This window comes from Apodemus sylvaticus, chromosome 11 (assembly GCF_947179515.1).
Source record: "Apodemus sylvaticus chromosome 11, mApoSyl1.1, whole genome shotgun sequence".
Lineage (NCBI taxonomy): Eukaryota > Metazoa > Chordata > Mammalia > Rodentia > Muridae > Apodemus > Apodemus sylvaticus.
Window position 1 is genome coordinate 43,230,444 of NC_067482.1, and position 16,152 is coordinate 43,246,595.

Consider the following 16,152-nt stretch of genomic DNA (forward strand, 5'->3'; position numbering starts at 1 on the left):
TGAGTTCTGGGATTACAGACATGCACATTCATGCCTGCTTTGTGCAGCGCTAGGCAGGGAGTCCTGGCCTGCTTACTTCTAGGCCAGCACTTTGCCCACGATCTGCATTCCTAGCCCCATGAAAGCAGTTTCTTGTTTTTAGCTACCGTGACCATGAAATAGGAAATCGATGCACACTTTTGTATGTGCGTGGCTCATCCTTCTGAATATCTTTTGCATTTTGCAAACTCACATGGTTTTTTACCTTTTTCCAGTAAATATTACCTCATTCATGGAGCCTAGGAACAATTACAGAAGCTGAACAGGAACCTCACATTCCTCTTGCTAGACCACACTGGAAGTCAAGCACACACAACTGTAAAGAAAATCTACACAGCCACGCTTGGGTTTACTCCCCCAGGATTGGCAGTTACTGACTGAGAGCTCACCCTTTTGCTGTTAGCTACCTCAACACGGAGACTTTTGAACCTCGAGAATCATGGGAAAGAATGCAAACCCTTCTACTTCAATGTGTTTCTTCCCCAGTCATTTCATTTATAGATCTGTTACTCCACCAGTGTTGCTCCCCAGAAGGTGGTTGACTTATTTTCCTTCAGAAATACCTTTTCCTATATTGGTTTCCTTTCAAAATATTTTCCTTTTTTTTATTTGGTTTCAGTAGTCATAGCTTATTATATGCTTGTAGTGATGGTTTGTGTCTGAGTCTGTCTTGGCCCACTTTGTGTTGCTACACCAAACATATTGGAGGCTGGGTAACTTTATAAAGAAAAAAAGGTGTACTTAGCTCACAATTCTGAGAATTCAAGAACATGGCGTGGGCATCTTCTCTGCCCCGGTGAGAACCTCAAGGAAGGAAGTGTCATGTGGGATGGTGATGGGAAAACGAGATGGTGGTGTGATGGATATGGGAGATGGTTGAGGAAAGGGGCAAGCCTATCCTGTAAGGGCTCATTGAATAAGAGTTACTTACTTACTTACTTACTTACTTACTTACTTACTTACTTACCTGTATGTGAGTGTCTGCAGCAATTTATATGCATAACCTGTATCCAGGTGCCCGAGGAGTCAGAGGAGAACTAGGAATCTCTGGAACTGGAGTTATAGGTTGTGTGAGCTGCCTCTGCAGGTGCTAGGATCCAGCAAGATCAGGGAGTGCTCTTAAAGACTGAGCTCCAGAATGCATCTAGTCTCAGAGGAGTTGGCATTAATGTTTTCAGATTGATGCCCCATGGCCTACTTAACTACCATTAAGTTTCACCTCTTGAAAGGTTTACGACCTGTCAGTACCACCACACTGTGGTGGTATATATAACACAATATATAACCCTTGGTGGTATATATAACACAATATATAACCCCTGGAGCAGACCAGCCCAAACCCTAGCAATGGCCACTTGTAAGTTCCTTCCCCTCTGATGGCTGCTCCTGACACTAAACCTGCCCTCCTGTGGTCTCACTGAGATCAAGCCACTCATTTGGACCATTTGGAACTCTCTTCGTCTTTCCAAACTCAGATTCCTACACCATCCTTGGAAACATGGTATAGAGTACTTATCAAAATTCTTGAAGTTTCAGGGTTATAGCTCAGCGTTCTTAGTTTGAGACAAAGGGGATGTAGCAGGAAACCTTGTCTTATTAGTAATATGACTCCTTAATTGCAGTGATGAAGCATTGTCCTTCTGAGAAGTGACCCTGAAATGTGGGTTATCTATTTTAAGACAGACAGATTACATACACACACACACACAAACACACACACACACATACACATATACATGCACACACACACAAACACACACACATACACACATGCACACATGCATGCACACGCACACACATATGTGCACAGACGTGGAGGGGAGATCACATGTATGCTTAGGGCTGTAAATTTTCTTTTAGAATACTGATTTTTTTTCTGTCACTGGGGGAAATGGTATTTACAAGATTACATGATATTGACACCCCAGCCCTTTCCCCAGGCTTCTTCTCTTCCCATTTGCTGAAGATTAGAACTCTGCCTCTCTGATGAAAGGCGTGATTGTCCTCCCTGCTTGACACTGGATGGTCTTCATGTCCTGTTAGGGGGCCAGTAGTCTTGCTCATCGTTCATCTGCCTTTATTTGCTTTCATATATTTTTAAACTGATTCTTGAGGGAGGGGAACTAGTTTAAAAAGTTGCGGCAGCGACTGCCCCATATTTCTAGGATAGCCCTTTGAAACACCTGCACGTGGGTCTCCATGGAAGAATCACCCTCCAACCCCGCCCATTCCTTACAACCAAAATCGCGCTAGAAACTGGAAAAATGCTCCTCATTGACTACTTTTTCCAATAATTGGTATACTTAAAAAATTAATGCCACAGTCATGCAGTGCCAAGCAGCTAAAGAATGTAAAAAGGAAATAATCGTCTTGTAATTTAGACTGGTAGGAAACAGTCATTTCTAATTACTTGTCATGAGAGAAGAAAATAGAATTAAAGATTCTGGCGTTGACTGGAGCCTCCACATAGCTGCTGCCCCCGTTGATTCATACTTTAGACTCTCTGAAAAGGCAAAGTCAGTCAGACTGACCACGTGCTCATCCAAGTTGGCTTGTATGAGGTGAGAGACACCTTATGGCTGTGCTCCTGCTTTTGGCGGGTGTAAGGGAGATCAGAAGATCTAGTTACTAAAGGCCAGAGGTCCTTAGGGCTAGGAGAGCAATTAGGATTTATTTCAGAATGATAGTTAGGGACGCTACTGAACTGTGTATTTTTAAAGGACCCACCAGTATAATCTGCCTAAGATTGAGAGAACTTTGTTAACTCCAGACAAAAAGCACTTTTCGTCTTACCTTATTTGATCATTAAATTCAGTTTTGCTATTTATTTGCATGTTTGTTTATTTTCTTCTTCTTTGTGGATACATAAAATGGCTTTGGTAGTTGGTAACCCCGTACCCAGTTTAAAACCCATTTCTGCCTAAAACCTTGAGGGGTGTAAGTGTGGCCTCCCTGCAAAAGCCGAGCACGTAAGCCCTGACGCTCTCTCCCTTAGAGCTGTCGTGGTTGCTGGCATCTATCCTTAATGAGGCAGAGACCCGGATGGAACCAGTCTGGCCTCCTGAGAGGCAAGGCTTCTGTGTCCTGCACAGCCTCAGTGCAAGGGAGAAACAGGCTTTTAGTAAAAGTCACCAGGACCCGGGCTTTTGCTACTGCAGTGTCACCCTGGTTCCCAGATTCCTTGGAGGACTGACTGGCAATCTTCCTTCAATCCTGTGATTCAAGTTTCTGCTTTCCTGATACTGCTTTGGTTCCACTTTCTCAGTCTCTTTGAAAACATGCACTTTCTTTCCCCTGTCTCTAAATACTGAAGGTCTGTTGTAGGATATTTGATCACACTGTCAACCCCAAGTTTGTGTTATTTACTGAAAAAAAAAGCTTCTAGTTGTAGTAGTTGTAGCACACATCTTTAATCCCTCTGGCTGGAATATAGACACACCCTTAGTATACACCTTTAATCCTAAACAATGAAGGTAAAGTTAGTTTATAGAAGGAAGCACCCATGTTTGAAAGGGGTGTCTAATTGAGTGGCAGACAAAGTATCGAATCAGAGATTAGGATCTGCCCATCTCTCACAAGGAGAGGAAAGGGAAGCTATTTGAGAGAGCAATGCGGAAAGAAAGAAAAAAGAGAGGAGAGGCCATTTACAGGGACAGTTGTACAGAGACAGGTTGCAAAGAAAGAACAAGTTAGACACAGAGGAAGACAGAATGAGCCAGAGACTGAGAAGAAGCCAGAAGATTAGAACCTACTGCCAAAGTTAGCATGAGGTCAAGCAGAGCAAATCAGGAGAGGCAGAAAGAGAAGCCAGATTGAATCCGGCAGCTCGGAGAGGAGTTTGAGCCAGAACAGCTGAGTTGAACCAGCCAGCCAGAGATCAGGAAGAACTAGAAAGGGTGAGCTTATTCAGCAGTAAGCCTGAGAAGTTGAAAACATCCTAGGCCTAGATTAGATTGCACAGAGGCTAGAAGCTTTCAGGACTAGGCCGAGGTTAGCAGACTGACGCAGTAAGCCTCAGAGATGACAGTTCAGGAGAAGAAGTTCTGTTTACAGAGGTCCAGAGTTGCCTGTGCTGGACTCCCCTCTCTCTTGCCACAGTCACCTTGTTTTTGTTCTACCTGATGAGGACTTATAAGTGTGTCTCTAGACCTGTTTTCCTTCAAACATACACAATATTTACATGTATATCTACACAACTAATGGATGTCTCTTGCGAATCCCAAGTTCCATCCATCCAATATCTAGCTTAAAAGCTCTCCTTCCTTCAAACCCGCTCCTCTCTAGGGTTCTTTCCTTAACTGCTACATCACCACGCGCTGCATCTGCTCCTTACAGCTGACTCACATGAACCATTTACCTCCTGCATCTATCTTCTTATTTAAACCTAGAATATCCTTGTTTCCAAAGAATGCCACCTTCTTGAGTTCTGGGGATTAGGATGTTGCCATACAGATTTGGAGGAGACAAAGTATCGAATCAGAGATTAGATTCAACTAGTCTCATAGCCGTCCATATCCCACAACAGGGCATAGTTCAAGGATGAGGCACTGCTTCAAGGTGATAGGTACAAAGAGTTTGAAGTTAGATGAGGCCGGGCACATTCCAAGTAGCATAGCCGTTGACTCACTCAAAGTTCAGGTCTGGTTCTCAGGATGTCGGGAGATCACCTGATCATAGAGAAAATCCAAACTCTGGTCCTGGGTCTTCCCATGAAGCTGAGGAATCTTGCGTCAGTCACTGGGCTTCCTGAGGGTTGAGTATCTGATTCCGCTGGCCTCTGCAGTCAGTAGCTAGTTGCTAGGTGGCATGCTGCTTCTCTGTGTACTAGACTAACGAAACATTATATTTTCATAACTGTGCTGGTTTACTGTACCTGGAATTTTAAAAAGCAAAAAGACCATTCATAATGTCCAGATAGTTAAACTTCAGATAGAAAAACAGGAACCTCTTCCTTTTCTCCCTACTCCACTGTTTCTAGCAAGCTGGTCACAAATCCAAGTTGATGAATTTGAACCTATTCAGAATAACAAAAAGTTTAAGCTATAGTCTTTCTTCTAAGGCTTTTAGACACGTGGAGCGTAGGAAGCGAGTGAGTAATTGTGCGGTAGGTTCGCTGAGATCATCCATTCTTCCTGATTCATCTCCATCCATCACTCTGGCTTCGTAGATAAATACAAACTACCTGCACTCAACATTACAGACATGCTCTCCCTATAAAGATACAGAAAAAAGTCTTTAAAAAACATTGTTGGAAAGTCTAAAATGCTTTAGCAGATGTGTTAGAGATAGATTCGTTTTTTGCTGGCTGACGGAGCATTGCTCAACAGGGAGTCTCTCTGCAAATCTGACGATCTGTGTCTCAGCCTAGTGCCTACTTGGGGAAAATGGTGACTGCAGGCACTAAGCAAGACTTTTGAGATGTTGCTCTGAGATCTTGCTTTATGTGGAAGTATCAGAAACCCATCTCAGTGTGCCTTCAAAGGAGGAAATGGGACAGTCTTGTTAATTTAGCATATAGGCTGGAAGGACAGTACAACATTCATCATCCTATCAAAATTCGATTAAAATGTGGGTGACAGGCCAAAGGGAAAGGAGCCATTTCCCCCTGTCTTTGATTTTTATTTTATTTTATTTTTGAAGAGTTCTTGGAACACCACTCAGTTCTTAATGGTTCTTTCATGATGGGAGCCAATTCGAAAGGGTAATTCCAGTGTCTGAATGGTCTCACATATTAAACCGTAGAACTTGTACAGTCATATAATTGCTATTAATTTAAAGGATGCTGGCTGTAGCAATGACAGCCAGGCAAGAAGGTGATTTTAAGGTCTTCTTCTCAAAGAGCCTTAAAAAAGTACTATAAAAAATTTTCGGGTTTTACAGGACCTTCTCATATCCGGAACAGAATGTGGACCAGTGGTTATCCACTTACCCCAGGTTCAGACTCTGGCTTTAAGAAATGCTTATTTACTGAGACATAGCAGACCTCACCCAAGAGTAAGGTAAGCCCATGGGCCCCAGTAACAAGATTTGCAGTGTTAAATGCAATTGGATCTCAAATTTTAGGCAGTTCAATGTCTTAATTTGTTCTCTTCTACCTGCCACAGGATAATGAGGGCAAACTTTGACACACGGTGTCTCCTCCCAGGGATGATTCCTCCTTGTTCACTGTTTCTCAAACCAATCTTCTCTCTTGAAATTGGATTTCCAAAGTGCCTTACAGTCCTTTAGCCTGGTGGCCGCCATGAGCCCACTCAGAACATTCATAATCGTCTGAGATAAAAGCACACTGGAGAAGCCAGGCGTACTTAAGGCAATCGAGGAGGGGTCAGTCACCAAGTTGAAATAACTCTCACTCTGTTGCTAACTGTGCCCTTTAGCCTGTCCACTCCAGCACAGGTTGCTGACAGGAATCACCTAGGCTTGGAAGTAAGCAGAGTAGCTCTCCCTGTGTTAAATACCCACGTGTCCTCGTATGCACAGCAATTCATTGTTCTGGGGATTTGGCTCAACCATTTTTGCCCCGAGTCTTGAAGAGGGAAGACTGTGGCATGCTTTTCAAAGGGCACCGTGGAAGCCAACCTAGAGAGGCATCTTGACTTTACTACTACTGAATATTAGAATTTTTTTCTCCCATAGAAGTCTGTTTCCCATTTTGGGAATGGTCAGCTGAAGATTCAATACAGGTTTTAGATGATTAAAGGGATACCGTGTTCCATTTGTGAGTTGAATGTGACATGTCCCCCAGAGGCTCATCTGTTTGAACAGTTGGTCCTCAGCTTGTGATAGTACATCCTGGGAGGTTTTGAAACCTTTAGGAAACTGGTTTTCTACCTTCTTCATGCTGAAACCCTTTATTACAGTTCTTCATGTTGAGGTGACCTTTCAACCATAAAATTATTTTTACTGCTACTTTATAATTGTAATTTTGCTACTGTCATGAAAAACGCAAACATTTGTGTTTCTCCCATGGTCTGAGGTAACCCCTGTGGAGGGGTCACAACTCACAGGATTTAGGGTCAGAGCCTGGCTGGAGAAAGTTAGTCAGAGCTTGCCAGACCTGTTGTTTGATACCATGGTCCCATTTTTGGTCTGTTTTTTCCTTTGCAGTGCTGACATAATGTGACCAGCTCCCTAATGATCCTGCTATCGTGCCTTCACCCCCAGGACAGACCACATCTCTTCTTTTTAAAATCTTAAACCAGAAGTTTATTTAAACAACAGACATTTGACCTGCAGGGGAAACTATCTAGGATTCGCAGGGGCTTTAAACTCTACTTAAAGACAGATTGCCTTGTGTGTAAAAGCTATGTATAAAAAGTTATATAAAATCGTCTGTCTTTGGCTTTACAATGATAAATGAAAAACATTAAAATTCTCCAATTGAACAAGATGTACAAGGATTTTTATGTTGTTGGATGGTTTCGCTGTTGTTGCTGTTAAAACAAAATAACTTCCTGGGATGTAAGGATAAGGTCTGAATGAACATGCCACCGATGCAGAGAGGACACATTTTTCAGAACCAGTGATTTCTGTGTACCGTCTTCATTTGATGCTAATAAAAACAAAACACCAGCCATTTATTTAAAAAGAAAAAAAAGCACACGATATTTCTGCACGCACGCCAGTTCCTTTATGTCCAATAAAGACATGGGGAAGGGGAGATGAAGGACTGGAGAAAATTGTGCTGTAGTCAGCAGGGAACCAGAGAGGGATTTCTCACTAAGAATGTGTTCTTGGTTTATATTCCATTCTGGAATAAGGGAGCAGTTGACACTTTCGTCCACACCTTCTGTCTGCTTCTGGAATTCACCACTGTATCTCCATCCTCAGTTTCCATCTTTGTGGTTGTGTCTGTCTTGTTGATTGGATGCTCCTAAAATCATAATCTGATCTGCCTCAGAAGCTTTTCCTTGCAAGTAACAGAAAAAACAGCCAACATTGAGGCAAACAATAAAAGAATTTCTAGGCTTTAGGAAATGCAAAATGTGGCTTTAGAGCTGGGGTGTGGGAGTGCCTTAGAGGACTATTGCTTTCTCCATCATCTCATCTTCATCCCATCTTCATCCCATCCATCCCATTCATTCAGTCTTCATCCCATCATCCAATCTTCATCCCGTCTATCCTATTCATCTCATTCATGCCATCTCCAGCCCATTCTTCCCATCTTCATCCCATTCTTCCCATCTCCAGCCCATTCATCCCATCTCCATCCCATCTTCATCCCATCATCATCCCATCTTCATCCCATTCATCCCATCTCCATCCCATCTTCATCCCATCATCATCCCATCTTCATCCCATTCATCCCATCTTCATCCCATCTTCATCCCATTCTTCCCATCTTCATCCCATCATCATCCCATCTTCATCCCATCTTCATCCCATTCATCCCATCTTCATCCCATTCATCCCATCTTCATCCCATCTTCATCCCATTCTTCCCATCTTCATCCCATTCATCCCATCTTCATCCCATCTTCATCCCATCTTCATCCCATTCATCCCATCTTCATCCCATCTTCATCCCATCATCATCCCATCTTCATCCCATTCATCCCATCTCCATCCCATCTTCATCCCATCATCATCCCATCTTCATCCCATTCATCCCATCTTCATCCCATCTTCATCCCATTCTTCCCATCTTCATCCCATCATCATCCCATCTTCATCCCATCTTCATCCCATTCATCCCATCTTCATCCCATTCATCCCATCTTCATCCCATTCATCCCATCTTCATCCCATTCATCCCATCTTCATCCCATCTTCATCCCATTCTTCCCATCTTCATCCCATTCATCCCATCATCATCCCATCTTCATCCCATCTTCATCCCATTCATCCCATCTTCATCCCATCTTCATCCCATCATCATCCCATCTTCATCCCATTCATCCCATCTCCATCCCATCTTCATCCCATCATCATCCCATCTTCATCCCATTCATCCCATCTTCATCCCATCTTCATCCCATTCTTCCCATCTTCATCCCATCTTCATCCCATTCATCCCATCTTCATCCCATTCATCCCATCTCCATCCCATCTTCATCCCATCATCATCCCATCTTCATCCCATTCATCCCATCTTCATCCCATCTTCATCCCATTCTTCCCATCTTCATCCCATCATCATCCCATCTTCATCCCATCTTCATCCCATTCATCCCATCTTCATCCCATTCATCCCATCTTCATCCCATCTTCATCCCATTCTTCCCATCTTCATCCCATTCTTCCCATCTTCATCCCATTCATCCCATCTTCATCCCATCATCATCCCATCTTCATCCCATCTTCATCCCATTCATCCCATCTTCATCCCATTCATCCCATCTTCATCCCATCATCATCCCATCTTCATCCCATCCTCTTCCCATTCATATCCTCTTTATCAGTACCCCAAACCCGGTACAATCAGATTTGAATGCTTCTTCCTCATCTCGAGAATAAGAAAACTCTCTTCAACTCTAACAAAAGCGTTAGAGACCTGGCCACTCAAGTCATCATGAATAGCAAAAGGGAGAGGTTATATTGATGGATTGTGGCAATTGGTGCCCAGTCCCTGGTCAGGAGGTAGGGGTGCTAATCCCACCTAACAATATGATCTGCATGGGACGCATGACTGGAAGACCATCAGGTGCCCACCAGAGAAATCACAGAGACAGTAAATTCAAATTTCCCTACTTTTGTGCTTTTTTTTTTTAAAAAAAGATTTATTTATTTATTATATGTAAGTACACTGTAACTGTCTTCAGACACTCCAGAAGAGGTCAGATCTCCTTATGGATGGTTGTGATTTGAAAAATCCCATGTGGTTGCTGGGATTTGAACTCAGGACCTTCAGAAGAGCAGTCAGTGCTCTTAACTGCTGAGCCATCTCTCCAGCCCATTTTTGTGCTTTTTTTTTTTTTTTTTAAAAAAAAATAGGCAATGAGTGGTATAATAATAACTTTAAAGCTTTTTAGAAATTGCAGTGCTTTTCCTGGGGCCTCCCCTTTTGACAAGCATCAGAACAAATGCAATTTCAAGACTGCTAAACAGAGCCTTGTCCTCCACATTAGGGTACACCCAGATGACACAAAGGGCTAAAAATCACACAGTGGTACAAGGCAGAGTCAAAGAACCCTGAAACTCTCCATCCGGGGCAGAAGAGCAAGGGCACCAATGTGAGGAACCAAATGCTTTAACAAAGGGTTCACTAAAGCAAAAGATAGTTTCTTACCTTTTTGTTTTGTTTTGTTTTGTTTTGTTTTGTTTTTTTGAGACAGGGTTTCTCTGTGTAGTCCTGACTGTCCTGGAACTCACTCTGTAGACCAGGCTGGCCTCGAACCCAGAAATATGCCTGCCTCTGCCTCCCAAGTGCTGGGATTAAAGGCGTGTGCCACTACTGCCCAAAATAAGTATGGAGTTAGACAAGAAGGCTTATCTTGTTGGTTATGATAAGCACCGTTCGCCACTGGGCATTTCTTAGGAGCTCCTGGGCTTGAATCGAGAGGGCTAACATATTCCGGCCTCCCTTCTGGGCCACAGCTGCCTTCCCCCTACTTTCCAGGAGCCTCCCCTTCCTACTTTCAGAGTTTGAGAGAGAGAGAGAGAGAGAGAGAGAGAGAGAGAGAGAGAGAGAGAGAGAGAGAGAGAGATTTCCAAGCTGGTTTTATTGTTGAGAATCTTATGCTTGGGGACCCAGAATTAAAAATGGCCCAAGAATTTCAAAGCACGAGTACACATTACCAGAGAATCAGAGTGATTTTTTTTCAAATACATTGAATGTCTAGTCATTTCCAAAGTACAGCCCTTGGAAATGCACCAGAAGATGCTGAGAAAAATCAGGGATTTTTAATAATGAGATTCTTAATAATGAGAGCTGGAAAACTCAGATTGAGCAAACTTACACAAACCGTCTTTTAATATGCTTTATGTAGCGAGAAAACTACTATGCTGTGTTTGGATACATGTTGGCTGTGAATTCCTCTTCCTGGGGAGCATTCTACAAAACACATCGTAGCGTACACTGGGCAAAGCTCCTCTCCTTCCTTCCAAATCACCGTGGTTTCTGTAAGTCAATTATCTACTTGCCCTTTGTCAGTCTGTGTTGTTAGATTCCTCTGGGATCCTATTCCGTGATGAAATCCATTAAGGAAAGCTTAAAACCCCTTTCAAAAAGTAGTAGAAAGAAAAAAATAAAGGCTCGAAGGCTACTCTTCCCAGGATAGCAGATCTGATGCTAAAGCCCTCACTGATTCATCTTGTCTGTGAGTGGGGAGGACACATTCGGCTCACCTTTAACTGGATCCATTTTCCCATCTCTACGGAACCATCTTGTTATCTATCTGTGTAACAGAGGCTTTAGATACTCGATGTCAATGTTTTAATGAAGCATTTCCATGACCCACTCTTAAGGCCTAGTGGATGCTGCCCATGTGAAATGTAAATGTGATGAGGATCTGGTCTCAGCTCCACGTTCATGTTAAGCTGCAGCTCTCCCCCGTGGCATGGAACTCTGCATACAGTAAGAAATGGCAGCTGGAGAGCTTGGAGGTCTCTGAGAGCAGCCACATGGCCAAAGGTTGGCAAGGCTCCGCCAGAACTCAGTGCCCAGATGCGTGCTGCCCCTTCCAAGCCTCCACTACATTTCATTGTAGAACCTGTTAATTTAACAAGCTCTAACAGACTCTCCTATCTGCATGGATACAGAAGTGGCTCTTCTCCATTCTTATAATTGTTCTCCTTTTGCATACAAAGAGCAGTGGAGAGCCAGAGTGGGTAATCCATCAAAGTGCACAGGTAGCAGTAAGCCAAGGACGAGGACAAACCCACCAATCAGCAACCACGGCTGCAAGTATTGGAGTTTGTCTCTGTCGTCTTCCTTTTTCAGTTGGTACATATTCATTTGGCAGGGTTCTGAGCCATTTTCTGAACTCTTAGCATTTCCAATGCTGCTGTATACTAGAATTTATTTTGGGGCACACTACCTCTAGGACCTAGTCTGGTGATCCTACCCAGCAACCTGGACAGAAGTTGAGTTGTTGTTTTGGTGTGTGTGTGTGTGTGTGCATGTGCGCGTGCGTGTGTGTGTGTGTGTGTGTGTGTGTGTGTGTGTGTGAGAGAGAGAGAGAGAGAGAGAGAGAGAGGGCTCAGTGGTTATTAGTCCTGGCTGCTCTTCCAGAGGATCTGTGGTGTGGTTTCCAGCCACCACCATGTGTTACCAGACATACATCCAGGCAAATACCCATATACATACAATTAAAATGTAAAAAAATGTAAATACTGGGGAAGTAATTCTATTATTACATCTCTTTAACATACATATACATATATAGTAATAGACAGCAATCTGAATATAAATGGCCAACATTTTCCCATAAACTGGAATGTACCCTATTTAAAATGCATTATCCTTTTAAGAACACTATGTGGCCTGCCGTATTATTTTATCTAATTTATTTGGGGACAGGGTTTCATGCCCTGTGTTAGCTGGTCTCTGAAGGCACTCATAATAAAGTAGATGTGAAAAAAAAAAAAGAAAAAGCAACGAAGTTGGCAGTCCTTCCCAGCATCCTCAGCAGCATCCCCTCCTCCCGGTGCGCGCCCTGAGTTCTGTGTCCTTCTTTAGGTTTACTTCAGCCTGTGTTGTATGTCTCTAGAGACTATGCCACTTTGCTCTGTGTCTCTGGGTGTCAGGTGGGTGGATGGTGCCTTGTACCACATAGAATGTACATGTACATCATTAGGTGTGTCTTACTACTGTAGTCCCTATTTTTCTGAGATATCTGAATGTGTGCTCAATCTTTTCTTTACTCGCTTTTTATGTTTTTCCATATATATATATGTATATATATATATATATATATATATATATATATATATATGTATGCTCATAGTGCTATGAGGACATTATGAAATGTCATCACCTGGACCACATCTGACTGCTTCCTGGGAATCTGGAACTGTTAGCAGGGTTTTATCCTGACCAACCTTGACTGGAGAAAAGCTGGCAAAATACACACTTATATAAAATACCCGAGCACATCACTTACTCCTCTTAGTACCCAGTTTCTTACATACAGGGAGGCATAGAGCTATCTTGGAACATGCCAGAAATACTATCATATATATATATATATGATAGTATATATATATGTTTATATATATATATAAACATTTGAAACAGTCCAGCTGCTAAAATACTGCTAAACAGATTTAGAGAAGAAAAAAAAAACTTGTTTCCTGAGTCCCCTGAAACCACTCATAAGCAAGTATGAAACTATTTAGGGGGAAGGCACAGTGGGTCTGGACCCCAAACGCAGTGCTCAGAAAGTAGCAATCCCTGAAACAACATACTGGTCAGCTCTCCAACTGTGTTAGAACTCTCAGCATTGTCGAACAGCACTGCATGAGCCTCTTAGCTCAAATGCTCTCCAGTGTAGATAATTTGTGATATTTGTCAAAATAAATTATTCATATTACAGCAAATTAGCATCACCCAATAAAGCAAAAACAGTTATAGGTTGTAAACTAATTTCCTGAGAACAAAATTATATACATGTATATACACACCTATGTAAGGTATAAAATTATATATACACACACACACACACACACACAGTCACACATATGGCATATATAATATGGACACAATATGTGTGTCCCCAGGATTGAACTCAGGTCATCCGGTCTCAGCATCAAGTGCTTTTGCCCACTGACCCATCTTGTTGGTTCTTGAGGTCTGTAATTTTGGATGGCATTGTGCTAGAGGGAGGTTAGAACCACTCACTTTTACAAATGACGTTTCACAGGCAAGCAAGAGGGTGCCAGTGGAAGCTGCTGATTCCTTCAGACAGAACTGTGTTCCGTTTGCTCCAGTTCTCCTGCACAGTGCTTGGCACTTTCATTGAATTTTGAACTCATTGAGCCATTCTTGGTTTTAACTGATATCTCGGATAATACCAAAGGATGGGGGAGGGAAGCTTTGTAGTCTAGATTAGGGCTAAAACATTTATACCTTAGAACCTAAAGTAAATGGAAAGAAAACTAATTCGATATGACAGACATAAATGCTTTTCATTTCGACAAAGATGTTCCTCCTCCATGTCACAGAGTAACACTTGTTGGTTCTGAAATGCATTCTAGTGGCAGGGCTTTCACTGCCGATATTTTATGCTTTAAAGATTTGTTTTTATTTTTAACTATGTGTGTCTCTGAGTAGGTACATGTATAAGGGTGCAGGTGCTTGCAGAGGTCAGCAGAGGGCGTCAGACCACCTAGAATCGGAGTTATGGCCAGATGTGAGCTCCAGAGACCTGCAGAGGGCGTTAGACCACCCGGAACTGAAGTTACATATTGTTACTCTGGTAACACTGACCATTCTTCTACAAAAGGAAAAAAAAAAGACTTGTTTCTCTGTACCAAAGGAAAAACACTTGTTTCTCATGGTAGTAAACACTAACTGCCCACCAAACTTTGTAAAAAAAAAAAAAGCAGAACCTCACACAAACAGTAGCAAGTGGAATATTGAATCTGAATCTGATGCCATCCCATAAAAACACAGGACTGAGTGTGTGTGTGTGTGTGTGTGTGTGTGTGTGTGTGTGGTGTGCCAACAGGCATCATTGTCCCACAGGATCTTCTCTGGTCCAGTCCCCAGGGCAACTGGGGAAAAGGCCTTCCGTGGGGCCGACTGTGTAGACAGTGAGGGGGACCACGGAGGCGGCAGAGGGACAAACGGTAGCAGGTGCTGACCTCCACCGGCTAACACTATTTTATCCCAGCCAGTGCTGAGGACTGATCATTACTGATCTTTCTGGAAGCTTCCATAGGCACCTGGACGGTCTCTCTTGGTCACCGTGTGTCTAATTTTAAGGAGTTGAAACCTTCCCTTGCGAGGGAACGCCACAGCTGGTAGGTCTGACTTCTCATAAACAGAAGCCCTTGAGCTCACATTCTGCCATCATTTGACAATGTGGCCCTGAGCAAAGAACCCGAGACTTTCCGCTCCCCAAGAAGAATGACCCCACCCCTCCAGAAATAAACAAGCAATACCAAGTCCGTTTGAATCTTTTATTTATAAATGTACATTTACTATAAAAGCTGTTGCATCTTAGACAACTTTTCATTTTTAATTTTTTTAAACTATTTCTCAGAGGCATTTTAGAATAAATATTGTAAATGAAAGTTAGTGTAACCGATACAGAACGTCGCCCACTCTGAACAGGGACATCTTTTTGGATGGACTGACATCAAAAGGTTGATTATTTCAGCTCACCGAATCTTGTGACATGTACTGGTAACCAGCATATGTATCGTGGTAATGACACCACACAGATAGAGGGACAATGCCATGAAAGTTTGCTAGTGAGAAACAGAGTCACCCATTTCTGTCCTTAGGAAAGAAGCGTTTGAGTTGAGAGAGAGAATCAGCTACAGTCTCGTAGGACCAATAAATCACTCACTTGCCTCGTCTGGTTTTTAAACAAACACATTATAGCTCCACACAACAGAGCATATTTTTTGCCCCTGGGATCTCAAAGATTATTTGAAGAGAAATAGATCATAGTCTTTCATGCTGCGTTGGAAAATGACAAGATCTAGTCTGCTGAAGTCGCCATGTAGCTGGCTATAAATGAAATATAAATCAAATAGAAATAGAAACGGTTGGCAATTAGAATTTAGGAGATGTTGGAGATTATTCCAGGCTGGTGACTAGTGTTCATTACGGGAAAGCACGTACTGCACTTGGGGAGTGGGGCTTTATTTCTCCTGACTCCGGTCTGGCTTCAATACACGCACAATGAGTCTCACTAAGAAATATGTATAAATGGCTTTGCGAAGCCAGAAGAGCGTGCAACACGCATGTGCTCCTGACATGATGGGTGGCCTTGCACATGTAAAAAGGATTCTATAAAAGTCGCTTATGAATGGCCATATTGTACATGTTTTGTGCATCGTTTCTCATAAAGTACTCTGTTAGTATCATGCAAAGTGTAAACATCCACGTTATTAAAATAGTTAATAAAACATGCAGGTGCTTCATCAAAATATTGGACTTGATCTGTACATTTTCAAAACTTTTCTTTTTCTTTTTAAATTTTTCCTTTTTTTTTTATTTGT